The sequence below is a fragment of the Vanellus vanellus genome (genome assembly GCF_965231255.1).
Source record: "Vanellus vanellus genome assembly, chromosome: 2".
Taxonomy (NCBI): Eukaryota; Metazoa; Chordata; class Aves; order Charadriiformes; family Charadriidae; genus Vanellus; species Vanellus vanellus.
In genome coordinates, this window is record NC_138906.1 from 47,553,362 (window position 1) to 47,568,741 (window position 15,380).

The window sequence follows — 15,380 nt, forward strand, 5'->3', positions numbered from 1 at the left end:
TTGTCTGTTAAAGGTTTGTACACCGCCCTTAGCCCCAGCACTGGCCTGGGCCAGGCTCAGCCTCTGCATTCTCCAAGTGTGAATTTTGAAGGTCACTCTTCCAGGCAAGGAATCATCTGCTCGATGCTGCTGTTTTGCTTTCCTCTGACATTGTAGCTCTTCTGTGGCCCAGTTTGCTTCGCTTGCTACTACATGCTATTATGTATATCATGTATATCGTATACCATGTATATCATGTATATCATATGTACTACAGCATGCTATCAGCACTCAGTAAACGCCACAGCCATCTCGAGGTGAGATAAAAGATATGAAATATGAATGCATGACTTTTTTTTTTTGTTTGGGGCTTACAAGATGCTTAATCTGTCACAGCATCTCAAAAGGCGGCATGTTTGCTGCTGTTCAAAATTTGCGTTTTATCCTGTGAAATGGGATCATTGCTGTTTGCAAGCATTTGACGTAGTAAAAATGACTGCTGGAAAGCTACAGGTCACTGAAGGATGTTGGCAACAGAACTGCAAATATTTGCCACCTTTAAAAGAATTTTTTCATTCAAAGATTAAGATTTATGATACCAGAGTATTCTGGATTTGCACAGAAGATAAACAGAGTTGCTGGTTTTGGTCTCAGCAAATCTCAGTTGTCATGAACCTGATAGACAGCAGCATGGTAGTGCCACTGACATAGTTTTATGCTTTGTTGAGCTACTGGTGACTTTGATGTCTCCATTCCTGCATGGTGCCCAAAGGATAAAAGTGGCCTATCTGCTCCCTTTCTGGCAGCAAATGTGAGCATGTTCAAACTGAAGCTGTCCTAAGTCAACCCAAACCTAGCTGGTTTGTTGAGCTAGAGTGGTTAAGGCACAAGATGGTATAACTAACATTATCTTCGATTGCCTTTGACTCCCTGGGCCAGATATGCATTTATAGAGAGCCAGGCAGGGGAGGTGAAGGTACAAATGAAGCATAGCGATTTAAAGCCCATCTCTGGACCCATAAAACCTGTCATGCACCTCTCTGTGCAAATATTGCAGTCCAGAGGTAAAAGCAGTGGAGCTGCAAGGATTTCACCCAGCCAAAGATTCCTTACAAACTAGGCAAACTGTTGGCAGCTACAGCCAAAATGTCATGCTGCTCCGAGCACACAATTGCTCAAGGTCTCTTTGGGGTAGGCAGTGACCAAAGGGACGGCAATGGCAGCCCAGTGACGTCCCTTTGGGTCATGAGGGGTAACCAGATGTGGAGTGGGGTCTGGCAGAAATTACGGCAGAAATTACAGCAGAAAGGCAGTAACTGGCAACGTGCAGGGGAGGGAAGGGAGTTGGTGGGCGCAAGGAGCCAGAAAGGAGACACAGCAACCTCTTCCCCTGTGGGGACCGGCCACCAGCGCTACGGACGTTGGCAGTGCCTGTGTGAGGCCACCCAGCTGCATGGCATGAGGGCTATCAGGGCTGGGGAGCAACCCCACCACCTGGAGCCAGTCTTACAGCAGAGGAGCAACAAGGACCCACATCCTCAGCGTGTGTACAAGACCCGACAGCTCAGCTGAAGTTCCCTCCACAGGGCCTGGCCCGACCAGGTCCAATTCAACCTTCAGGTAAAGCTATACAGACTCTTGCATCCTTCCTAAGTCAATGAGGGTCTGGGTGAGGCAGGAATATCCTCATTTCCCTTTCATTGTCCAAATATCCTTTGCCCTGGAGGGGTTGCACAGCACCTGCCTGCCGGGACAGCTGGGCAGTATCCATCAGCCTGCCTTGGCTGCGCTGCGGGGACTATTTCCAAAAGCAGCCGGGTGACATAGGTGCTCATATCGTCTTGCAAGTCAACAGGACTTGTGCTCCTTTTAAAACTTTTATTCTGCATAAGCAAAGGCCTTTAAATATTTTTAAAGCCAGGCAAGAGGCACATAAATATTTGGGTATGGTCAGCCCTATTTTAGACAAATAAAACTACCTACAGGGACCCTCAAAGATGCTCACATCATGCCAAAGATCAGTGTGGGGCTGATGCCTCCTCTGAAGGTTGTTTGTTTTATCCGTTTGCTCTTCTGATCCTTCTTTCCTCCTCCTCTTCATCCCCTGCAGAGAAAAGTGGTGACATGATTTATAGATGTATTTCAAGGTATTTGAATATTTCCAGCCAGCTACCTCGTTCCTGCTACCTGCTCCGACGGCTGCTGTGCCGAGGGCTCCCTGAACAAAGGCTCAGGACAGATGAATCCTCGTCTTCACTCCCAAGAAAGGTTTAAAAAGAATCACCACCTCCTCCTATTATTTCCTTGTCTTGTTATTTTAATTTTTTCCCCCTGTGCAGACAGCAGCATTCAGCCCAGTAGAGAATGAATGAATATCAATGAGATAGGGCAAAGATGGAATGCACAGCAGTTCTTTCCCAAAGTTATAATGAAAATGCCTACACGGAGGTGGAATTGCAGCAGATAACACACACACACGTATAGAGACACATGCATACCCCATTTTTGGAAAACATCCACATTTACTGAAAAATACTCCTTTGTGGACAAGTTTCTAAATGTCCATTCAAGTTCATGGTGTGCACGCTCTGTTAGCAATTTTATATAGTGATTTTCTTCGTTCTGATACAAACAGAGGGCCGCAACAGGCTGGGAACACTGGAAAGTCAGACCCAGGCTTTGCTGTGAACTCCCAAATCAAGGACTGTTTCTAATTATAAAATGCATTACTCGGGTATTAAAATAATTGATTCCTTGCTGGCAGGGAAAAGAGAGAGAGAGATGTGATTCTAACGGAGGACAGAGAGGGAGGGACAGCATATGTCCCATCATAAACACTGCACCAGCTAAATCCTCCCTTCAAAACTTCCTCCTCACCCTCTGTCCAAGCCCTGCCATTTGCCTGGGGTGTTTTTTGGCAGCGTTGCTTCCTCTGCAGCCGCGGGGATGCCCTCACAACTCTCCAGTTTTATTAAAAACCAGTAGGGAACTGAGTATTTCAGTGAGACAGGGACTCAAGCCCAAAGCTGGGGCACAAGACCGGTGTCCACAGCAGGAGCTGGTGACTCCCCAGGTACTTTTTCTGCCCCCCACCATCCCCCCTCTTTCCATAGTCCCCCAAAACAGAGGAATAACAGCTGGGAGTTACAGGACGCGTTTCTCTTACAGGGCTGCCCAGGTAGGACCCAGCTCTGGAGGCTTTCACGGCCTCGGTGAAGGAGAAGTGGCACAGCCCCAGCGAGGGGCAGACCAGAAAGCAGAATTTTCCATAAAGCTGTGAGCAAAGAAACCCAACCCTGTGTTTCCCCTCCCAAAATATTCACAAAAAAATAGCCAGATTTAAAATAAAATTTTAGTTAAATGCTAGTTGATAACGCAGTTTTTGAAAAATGTGAGTGCCAGGCTTTTCACTGCAAAGCAATGGCTCACATTGGAGTAAATATTTTGGGAGTATCACAAGCATTTCTTGCAATGGAAAAAATGTTTCCCATGGAAATTTCTGATGCCTTTCTGATGGGGAAGCATAAACAGAATTGGCTTCTGGGTTTGGTTCTTCACAAGCTGCTGTCCCCTCGCCAGGCACAGGGACAGGGTAGTTCCCAGGAGGGCTCTGCAAGGGATCATCAGCCCAAAACTCTGCACAACCGCCTCCTGACAGTCACTGTGGGACACGAGGGACAGAAGCGGTGGTACAGCTCATCTCATTCTGGCAACGCTGTGTATGCAGCAGGAAGAGACATGGGTACCATACACATGTAGGGTTTGAGGATGCGATGGGGAGGGAGGGCTGGGCGGCCGCACGGACGGGCCGGTTGGCAGGCAGCAATGAGCCGGACTACCTACTGGGAGGGGGAAAAATATTAGGAGCCGTGAAGCACAGCACAAAATCTTGCCAGTGGCTGGTGCAAGGGTTCGGGATGCTGTAAAAAGAGGGAGGGCCAGCAAGGGAGCCCGGGGAAGGACGGAGGAGGCTCTGCCAGGGCGGCAGCGCGCACAGATGCTCCTGCCAGCCGGTGGTGCCACTTCTCTCATCCAAACGCTTGCTGCTGTCACATTTGCTCTAAGTGCGAGGCCGGCTACGAGTGTAAATGCGGCTTGCTCTTGTTGGCTCCAAGCAGAGGCAGAGGAGGCTGCAGGAGTGGGTCAGCGGGCTGGGGGAGCGCCGGAGCGCGCGCAGGAGATGCTCACTCTCTTGCAAACCAGTCCGCATAGTGGCTTCTGCAAGGCTGAGAGTCAAACAGCAAGAGGTTGCCAAGTTTTTGCAGAAAGCACGTTCTTGCACCTAAGCAATGTCGCTTGACTCGTGCTTTGTATGTAAACCCTTCACTTGGGGTCGTCTACACCTAGAACGCTGCGAGCATCGCTAGTAGCAAAAGCAATATAATTGTTGCTTCTTTCATGACCGAAAACCTCATTCTCCCTTCGTCTTCATTCTAAACTGCGTAATCACCGAAGACCCAAGCGTATTTTTTTTTTTTTTTTTTTTTGGAACGATAAAAAACTCAATGCTGCCCTCTGTCAGTAATGCAGCGGTACTGGTCTTAAATTGCTTGTCCTTAATTAACAAGTACTGTGTGTTCTTTCCGTGGGGCAACTTTTGACTATAAATCCCCCTCATCACATCCGAGCCCGTTCATAAAGGCGAGGAGGCGATCCAATTGCTTTCCACTGCGCTATTTCATGTGCTAAACATCTGACGGTGATTAATAGCGCACCTCAACTGCTCAGCTATTTATGGTGACGGCTAACCTAAGGATGACTTAATGAAAAGAAGACATATTACTGCCCAGGTTAAAAAAAAAAAAAAATAGAGACAGTGCTGTTACTGCTCATGTTTAGTGCAGTTTAAGTGGAAGAATACATGAGTGCTATTTTAAATGCTGATTAACCTCGCGTGCAGGATAACTTCTCGTCTCACGAAGGCCAAGTTGAGGGTGAAGACCTTCCACGGATGCTGGGAGAAAGACAACCCCCCCAGTCTGGCACAGCCCCCCCAGCTGGTGTAGCTCAGTCCCACGCAGCGTGGCTGTAAAATACGTGCATGGTGGTTGTGTCCCGCCTGCCTGGGGCACAGGGCTTGTGCCGTCTGGACCTCTGCCCAGGGGTGGGTTTAACACACCAGGAGAAGCAATTGCCTTTAAAGGGATAAATTACAGCTCTTAGCAATGTAGCTATCAAATAAATGGCTAAATCCAGAGCTGTTTGGTCCCGTCACACTGTGCCATAGTCTCTTAAGAGCAATCAAAAGCGTGCCGCTACAGGGGACGCTACCTGGCTAATTCACCTCTCGGTGGGGGCTGGTGAGATTTACACACTGCAGATTTACCGATTGCTGGCTGCAACACCCACCGAGTGGGATGAATGTGCTGGGCACCCCACAGCTGCCCACAGAACACATCTGAGACACTTTTTTTCTGGCACTGTGTCCCACAGGCATATGACTCTATCTCCACAAGTGCGTGACAACCATAGAGAGGAACAGATGGCCAAGTGGACGATAAGAGCCCCTTTTCTCCTTGCACCCCGACACACGTCACCTTTGCACTCCTGCTGGGGTCACCAACATGCGTTCCTTTCACCTCCCCTTGATGAGATGCTATGGAGGAGCCCAGCTTGTGGGCACCCTGCCTGCAGCTGAAGCAGGTCTGCCCTTGGAGGCCACTTTGGACAGCACAGCCATGCTCTCCAGCATGGGCTGGGAAGACCAGCAGCCAAGGGAAGGAAATCTGCGCTTGTAAAACACCACATTTGGTCTGGAGCCATAAGCACAAAGCACCGGCACGTGTCGCTTTTCAGGCAGGTGTTGCCCTTGAGAAGGCGCAGAGGTCTGCGATGAATTTTCCTGAACACTGACTGAAGACGCTGCAGATTTCACTTGGTTTCACAATGAGTCACTGAAACTCGAGAAAGGCAATTCGCCGGGGAAATCAAAAGGAGTAATTAAGAGAACATAGTAATTAAAAATGTATCCTAAGAGATCCTGTACGTGACATCCGCACCAGACAGAGAAGCATGCCTTTACCCACCCCAGGTTACACGAAGTCTGGGGAAAGCTGCAGCCACAAAGTCACCATGGTTACAGATGCACAAAACTGAGAACGATGAGATGTCCTGCTCTGCCACGACCACAGTGTGCATCTTTGAGATGCAACTATATAATTGACCCTGGATTATGCAATTTAAAAAGAAAGAACCCCAGAAAGTCCTAATATATTCAGGGATATAAAAGCAGACAGATCAGAGAAGATATTTTTAATATATGCACACTGTACAGAGCGTGGGGAGGAATAGATATGATGTTATTGGACTGTAAATTGAGGCACTCATTATGCAGTCCTCATTCCATGTCCAAAACTTCTGCTTAGATTTGTTTGTATCACCTTCTGTCCTAGAGACGCCTACATTTAACGCACTGATGTATTATGCGTGTATTTGTGTGCATGTATACTAAGATGGAGTTGTAATACATCATAAACCCTGTGTACTAATTATCACATGCTAATGTAGCAAATTAACCATACGTTAGTTTCCATCAAAAGCAGATTTCCTTTGCATACAAGGTACCAGATACAAACCCATGTGGCCTGATCAGAGTGGAAATGACGGGTGCATAATAACCACTTGAATACACTTTCCATGCTATTTTGCTGACATAAATCCTAGTGATAAAAGCACAAGAAACCGTCGAGGGTTTTAACATCACAGTGTTTACTGCACATGATAAGGAAACTGGATTTCACTATCTGAATGCATTCCTGATACACAGATGTGGGTTTAGGGCAGTGGTAGTAAAATAGTAAAATCTAACGTCACTTTTCAGATTTCTTAAGGTGATTTGCTATTTTTCCAAATGCTGTCTTCATCTGATGCTGAAGGGCTGCCACAGCAAACTTAGCAGGCAGTATCTTGACTCCGTAAGCAAGTCTATAGGCAGGAAGAAGCTGTCTGGAAACACAAGCTGTGTGTCTACAGTAGGAAATAACTCACCTAAGGGGACGACCAGAGCCGGGTCCTATCTCTTGCCCTGAAGCTCCCAGTCCACAGGACTGTATTGACCCACCTTCCTTCCCCAGAGGTCACTGGAGAGCAAACAGCTTTTCTGGGGCGGTGAGGAGACAGTTCCTCCCTCCTCGAGCATGGATACACATGGGAAAAAGCAAATTGCATACTCATACTTTTTGCACAGATGTGGCTCCTAGCTATGATTTGAAGGCTTGCTGAAGTGCAGCGGTGGAGGTACAGCAGCTTCCACTGAGCCACAGCATCGATTGCATCACACCTCGCAGGAGCGCTCTTCCGAGGTGAAGCTGGCTCTCGGCAGATGCATCAGGATAGCTGGCCTGGTTTCTGGGGAGGGGAGGAAACTAAGCAGCAGCCTTTTTGCTCAAAAATCTGAGCTTTCTTTTCGTTTTCAAAATACAGGTTTGTGATAGGCAGTATAAAAGCTAAAACGGTTCTCCCTGGAAGCACTGGAAACACCTACTCTTATAGATGATAATGTGTCGTAACACAGAGCAACCCGCGTTTCAGACACCAAATTTCAGTAAACCTGTTAAAAGTAGTGGTTTGTAGGCAATGAATTTACTGGCAACATTTGGCTGTAAAGGATTATAACTGCTGGGTTAGTAATAAGACTCAGGCATTACATAAACCCTAATTAGAAAGGGAGTAATTTGCCTACCCGTACATGATTACACCTTAGTTGTGTGACACTGCCATCTCAGCTCAGTTTCCCTGTAAGGTAGGTGACCAGGGTCTGTAATATCTACCGTGACGTGCGTCTGCGAGCGTTTCAGTGTGAGCTGTGCCGCGTAGTGCCCCTGCAGCTCCCACGCAGCCCGTGCACACAATTCCCTTGGCCTGGATGGGACAACCAATGGGCCTCTGCAGCAGCTGAAACAGGTGCTGAAAGCTTAACTTTCAGCTACTGGGGCCCCTTCACCCGAAAAACCAAGGTCTTGGAACCAACCTTTTCTCAAAATCTGAATTTTTCTGAGCAGTTACTTTCCCCTATGCTGCCCAGTCATTTAACAGTCTGGACCATTAAGCTGCTTGTCTGTGCTCCTCACATAGGTTCTTGCTGCTTTTATCGGCCTTGTTGCGTTTACCAACTATTTGAGACATCTCTTTCCCCTTGAATTGTTCAAATATCAGTAGGGGGCATTATTGTCTGTGGCTGCCTAGTCTCTGAGCGCTGCCTGTGATTCCTTGGTTTATTCTAATGAAGACTCTGTCCGTGAACAGATTGTGCGGTGACTAGAGAACTAAGCTCACTTTGGTGGGTAACCCTACCAGGAGTTAATGATCCTAGTACCAAAGCCCCAGCTGAGAGGCTGGGACCATAACTATCGTACTCACTATCTATTTCAAGAAATGATCTGTAGCATAAATTTATCTGTAATAATCCCATCAGCAGAACCAGATGTTTATAGCTCAGATGAGTTTTGCATGCACTTTCTTTGCTATGTTAAATATCACTCTGTGTCGTAAGAAGAAACAGAAAAAGAGGAATATAGTCTACTGCAAGTTAGATGCAAAGGTGGGAACACGTTTCCAGGTTTCTATGAAGAAGAGTGGTATTTTGCAATTTTACTTTTAGAACACTGAGATTTTTAAAAGAGCCCAGATCCCATTCACCTCCAAATCTTCACAATGTGTCAGCACTCAGTGTCGCTCCTCTGGTCATATTTTCTTTCACTAATCTTTGACTTTGGAACTAATAAAGTCATCGCTGAACATGACCTACAGCAGTGCTCTGACATGAGCTTGTGCTTGTGCTCTGGATCCAATTCATTCCTGTACAGAGGAACGAGCAGAGGGATCTATGTGCCACTAACACCCTGAAAATAGGACTTATGGAGTCTCTTTGCATACTTTGGCCTTGATACCATGAAGGGGGGTGAATTTCAGCTTAAAATTGGACTTAATCTTCAAGCTAAAATGCGATTTTCATGCCTGAGCTTTACTCACTAAAGATTTCTATTACAGCCCCGGGACAAAAATGCTAACCCAATAGCTTTCATCTTTCCAGAGTCTCTGTCCCATCTCACTCCCCAGCCATATTCTGGGGTCTGCTCTGGGTAGAAGGATATGCTGCAAGGAAGGCTGAACAGATGGCCCGGTCCTTCTTTAAGCAGTTTTGTATTTAGCCACTATGAAAGACCTGGAATTGTTTTTATTGCATAGCCTTCTCTATGGAGTAACTCAGTCATTCGCTCCAAGAAGGAGCAAAGACTCCCCCTTTCCTCCAGTACTCAGGTGAGACCCATCAGATCTGCACCATACACAGTGAAGAAGTGCAGAGGTTTATGCTGTCCCTTACACTGGAACACAGCTGGGGACACCAGCCTCATCTACGGTCGCACAGGAATTGCCATGAGGAATAACCCCTCAGGCCATCTCATCTGGTGCTTTTCCCAAGAAAGAGACCAACACCATCTGACATGGAAAAAGAGGCAAGAAAACCTAATGGTGCTGCTACAAAGGTTAGCTTTGGTGTGGGACCACAAGGGCTGGCAGCTTCCAAATGCTGCGTTGCTGGTGATGGTAACTCTCAGCTGTTTCAGCTCTCCATATGGCAGTGGCTTCTTTCAGACCAATAACAAAGCAAGCCAACGGTAAAAAATGGGGAATACTAGAAAGATGCAAACAATTCACGCTTTTAAATCAAGCTCAAGTGAAAGAAACAATTTCCAAAGTGTTGGTTGGCATATTTACTGTATTGTATGTACCCCATACCCAGATTTGCTCATTCCCAGCAGCATTCTTGCCTGTGAAGCATAGTAATTGCAATTACACTTCCTAAAGAAGTCCAGTACTTTACCTTAAATAACCCAAATACCTTTCGCCAAGCTCACCTGCAAGGAACTATTTTTGATGAAATGTTTGAGAAGTCATGACCACCATCAGGTCTGACTTCAGTGTAAGCATCCCTTCTTGCGATGCATCAGTTTTGCACGTGGAAAAGAAGATTGAAGCTCTTTCACTACTGGGTGCTCTTCTATAAGTTAACTGCAGCGCTAATGTGCAGATGTTCTTTTGATAAGACCTTTTTTATACCCCACACAGTGGGCTGTTTAGGTTTTCTGTGAAGAAAATGGAAAGAGACCCAATGGGTGCCTGAAGTACTGCGTGTTTGTTATTATCCGCCTCACTCATCATAACATCATATGAGTCGATGTGCCTCTGATTTCTTTTTTTTGAACATCTAATGCAGTCACTAGGAGTTGTCACTGCAGTGGTGCTCTCTGTGGAAAATAAAAGGATCAAGGAGAGAGGACAGGTTTAAAATCTACAATTTAAATCCAAATGGCACAAAAGGAAGAGCTTCATTTTCTATATCATTTCGGGTGTGAAGCAGAAGGTGACCCCACAGAAATAATTTTAATAATATAAATGAGATGGGATGTGTCATCTGTGAGTGAGGGAGCAGGGGAAAGGCATCTGCAGTTCACAGGGGGATGTATCTGCGGGGAGATAGAGTGGCTTCAGCCAGAGATGATTTTTCTGTCAGCACAAAACACGGGAGGGGAGAGCTGGGGCACACTCACAGACAGCAATGCTTCTCAAGAGGAGGGAAACGATGCTGCCTGAGAGACGGTCTGCCTTTCTGTGAGATGAATGCAAGGAGCCAAATTCCCTGCCCAAAATACAGACAAATGTATATGCTTTTTGGGTACAAGAAAAAAAAAAAAGGAAAAAAAAAGGAAGAAAAAAAGAAAAGAAGAATAGTGGGCAGGTTGCTGTCACCTTGGAGACTCCCCATTCATCCTAGGACAAGGGGTAATGGCTTTAATCTAAAAGAGGGTAGAATTAGACTAGATGTAAGCAGGAATTTTTTTACAATGAGGGTAGTAAAACACTGGAACAGGTTGCCCAGAGAGGTGGTAGATGCCCCATCCCTGGAAACATTCAAGGTCAGGTTGGATGGGGCTCTGAGCAACCTGATCTAGTTGAAGATGTCCCTGCTCATGGCAGGGCAGTTGGACTAGATGACCTTTAAAGGTCCCTTCCAACCCAAGCTGTTCTATGATTCTATGATCTTATGTATAAATTCTCTGGTAAACAGGTAAGTGATTAATTTACGTTACCGCCTTGAGGTCCTGTGCTCCCAGCAGAGCAGAGCCTTATTCTTTGTCTTGTTTTCATTTATTTTGCTGTGTTAGTTAAAAATTGAGCTCCTAGCAACTTATTTCCTGGGGCAAGCAGACTCGAACAAGAGGAGCCAGTTTTAATAACAAAACAGGTGTTAGCTGGCTGTAGCCCTCCCAATTCACTATTTTCTTTGACTGCTGCAATACCTAGGGCTGCTACCAAGGAGGGCACAGTTCTAGTGAGCTGTGTGCGAGTACACGGGGGATAAATATTCCCACTTCAAAGCAATGCCATGCCAGGATTGGCAAGTGGGCACGCTTGCCTTCTGGCTGGCCTGGATCAGGATCACATAGAAGAGCGAGACAGCTGGTTTTCCTTCCCAGTCATGATCCAGCCCTCAGAAGAGGAGACAAAGAGAGCATTGTCTTCATGGCCACTTTGGGCACCTGAGAAGAAAGATCTGAGCCCTTTCTGGCTGCAGCCAGCTAGTCCAGCCTCCTCTATGGATGAGACCTGCCAGAGGAATGGTGGGAAAAGGGTGGACCTTCCCCAGGAGGTGGGCAGCAGGCACCACTGAGCAGAGGAATCAGCCATAACTCACCCTCGCTCAGTTTTGGGAACCACAATGTTTGTGCTTGCACTGACAAATTTCTGAAACTGAAAGTAATCTGGCTGAAAGAAAACTGGGGTGAAAAGCAAGGAGGATTTTAGCATTGGGTTTGATGTTTCCCATTGTTTTTCAGCATGGACGCAGTTCTCATCTGCAGCCAGTGGAAAGCTGCAGTCTTGGAAGGGGGGTATAGTGCCTCCTCACTCTCATAGCCGTGTGTTATTAAAGAAGGAACGAAATTTAGGCTGTGCCTTGTACACTGGGACAAAGGTCACATCATACAAAATGCAGATACAAAGAGCAACAGGGTGGACTGCTGTCACAGCTCAACCACCAATTGAAGCGGGAATGGTTATCTTCTATATGCAGACCTCAAACCTTTGCTATGGAGGTGTAAGACATAAAACTCTTTTCCTTACCTTTAAAACGACTTCCTAAAAATAGGACATGCACCCCCAAAACTGTACGTGAATGAAAGGCATCATAGTTCATTAGATAGGTGGAATGAATTCAGAGATTGAGGATGATCTGCAGGATAAATAGTCTTAAAAGAAAAAATCAAAACTCGGTCCTGCGTGATGGCTCAGTACTAATGTCAATAATCACTCAGGATTTGAGACAGATCACCTAGGAGGGATGGCTGAAGACATGCTCTCCAAAGGACTGCTCATCTCAGTGAATTTCAGATGTCAGCAGGTCAAACTTCAGCATCTGAGCTAACCAGTGACATGGTCACCTGCTCAAATTATGCATCCTAAAATACAGTCTAGCCACAAGTTACCAGATATTTTCCTGAGAGGTACAGATGGGTACTTGGAAGCCACAACACAGGCTTAAAAAATGGAAAGCAAATATTCTGCTAAACACAAGTTGGCAGAAAGAACTGTTAAAAATCCTGTCCCTGAAGAGCTCATGAATAAAGGAAAGAAGCTCTTTGGAAAGAGAGACAGAGCGTGTGAAAGCTAAGGTGAATCACATCTTCATTTGTTATCACCAGCCTGAAGAGTTAACCGCTCTTTTATTTTGTTAGAAACAGTTACATGTAGAAAAAAGGAAAATACTCCTTTACGAAGACTTTGTTCTGTTATTTTACTAAAGAAGAAATGCCATTTCAAGTTACCACTTGCTGATATTAGCTTTGTTTCTTGAACAGTAGCAGGAAGCCCTGTGGTACTGAAACCCAGCTGATATATCACCCTGGTACTTTTATCAGTATCGGGTAAGTGGTATTTTATTTAGTATACAAGATCAGGTGCTTATGGTTTGACAAAGGCAAATCTGCAGCCTTAATCGATGCCCTTGTGACTACAGACTGGAATCAGCCTTTACACATGTATAGTTTACAGGAAGAGGCAGAAGGAATAGATGGGGGATATTATTAAAAAAAAAAAAAGTTAATTGGGAAATTATATTTCATGATACATAAATAAAAAGGTAAGACCAGCTGAATCAGGCCAAATCAAAGGTCCAAATTTACGTAGTCACAGTTTGGGTTGCAACAGTCTGGTGAATACACAGATACATTGCACATTTTTAGTAATGTCTCTTACCAACAGTAATTCTCATGGAAGCAGGGCACAGTCCCATGTTAGAGGAATTCCTGCTAGCAAGGATGGAAGGATGAAAGAAGTCGTGGTGATAGGAGGCCCTATTTATGGAGAGCAGCAGATATGAGAGGATAGGTCAAGGCACGCAGGGCTGGGGAAACTAAGTCAAACAACCAAGAGGCAGGAACATCATCAAATGTGGGGGTCATTCTCAATGACAGGGACACCAGGCACCAAAGTTGGAGTACTTGTAATGACAAGGTGTGGTTAGCAGGTCTCATATCCATCCCACATGGAAGAAGAGTGATTAAATGTATTGCATTCCCGCTGCATTCAAGTGATCCCCACTCTCACGCCCTGACAGTGCTAGCAGCCAGCATCGCTCCTGCCGCTTCCAAGATCACCTCTGGGTTGGACACTGCTCAGTGCAGAAGGGAACTTGTCTCTTAGGGCCTGTGTAATGCTTCTCACAAGGTCTGGGACCATGTTCTCCCATTTTCTGCTGGACAGCTCTCCACCTCACTAGTTAAAAGCTTGACAGCATTGTCATCTCAAACGGGCAGATTACAGAACACTAGGAATAGCAGACCATCATCAATTCAGTCGCTGAATGACATGAGGTACTAAGAGTGATGAATCTTTCCTATCCGGACAGGAAATGATTGATTTGAATAATTGCCCGAGAATATTCACATGACACTCGAACACAGTCGCTGTCATGATTACCAATGTCTCTATTCCTCACAGCAAGTCTATAATTGGCAGGAGTGTCTGAGATAATTTATACAGCAACATGATTTTCACACTTTCCCAGTTCTGGATAGTTGCTAATATTTCATGAGACAGTCACTTTATCATACAAGGGAGCTTTCACAAGCTTTTGGCGCATCTATCGATGCCGACTGTCGCTGAATTTCTCCATTTTCCTGTCTTTTTTATTCATTGTCACTAGTAACTATCTATTCCTTCTTTGTATTGTGGAGGTTTGTATTTAGTCATGATATTAGATTAGTGCAAGTCTTTTTTTGTATTTAAGAGGAATATCTAGGTAAAGTCCATATATAAATGTCTCTACAATGCTGTTATGAGGGAAAATTCCTTATTTCTCAAGTCTCTCAATGCCTGTACCATACCATTCAAATAAATGAATGGCTAAATATATAAGGTGTTTGCTTATCTAACTGTCCTGCAGTCCAAAATAAGCAGACCACTCCAAAACCAAGCAGAAGTTGTCCTCACTCCACGAGGAGCTAGAAAAGAGCTACCCTCTCTGTCACTTTGCCGTCTCTCCAGCACAGATTGCCGCATGCTGGTCACTTCTGTGGTCAGTGGGATCCAATTGCCAGTGGCAGAAAGCAGGGGTCAATGCCCTGGTTGTGGGACTGGTAACTCTTTTTGTTCTCTTAATACCACCACAAGACCACTGGATAGCTCTAATTGTCATTCTTCTTGGGTTTTTTTTTTTTTCAGTATCTCTTTCTACAGAATAGTGATGTTTGCTTACCTGTTTAACAGTGCGTGTTCTCACTTCACCTCGTTTTACCTGCAACAAGAGAAACAGAGCCTTAACCTTCCTTGGCAACACCAGCAATTACCCAGCCCTTGGGCTCGAGGAGCGAAACAGTGGGATCAGAGCTGCACTTTCAGAACACCGAGTGCTCTCACCGCCTTGTAGACACGAGTCACTTCAGCGGCAGCGTTGCTCAGCAGCAGATTTTTTTATTTCTTTTTTTACTGTTGCACGTGTTCGACATCAGCATGTGAAAAATTGATACCAGGGGGTAGGTACTGATCATGATACAGCTATTACTGGCTGTCAGGTACTCCAGAGAGCGGGGGCACTGCTTGTATTTTCCAAATGAGAGGCAGTTTTAATGAAATCTTGCTCTTTGGAGGCAACAAAGTGTCTGTCCCTTCCAATCAAATTCATACACCTGAGGTAAAATGATGGGAATAGGTATAATTTCTTTAGTGAATTACATGAATTTGTAAGAGAGGTTTGAGGCATGTAGCACTTTCCAAATCCCTGGTTCAGCTCTCTCTGCTGCCCGCGTTTAGAATACACCGAACTGATGTGCAGAGTTACATGCTGCCTTTAATCCCAAACGGCTTCACTGATGTTTTTGGCTGAAACGGTGCTCTTTGGCAGG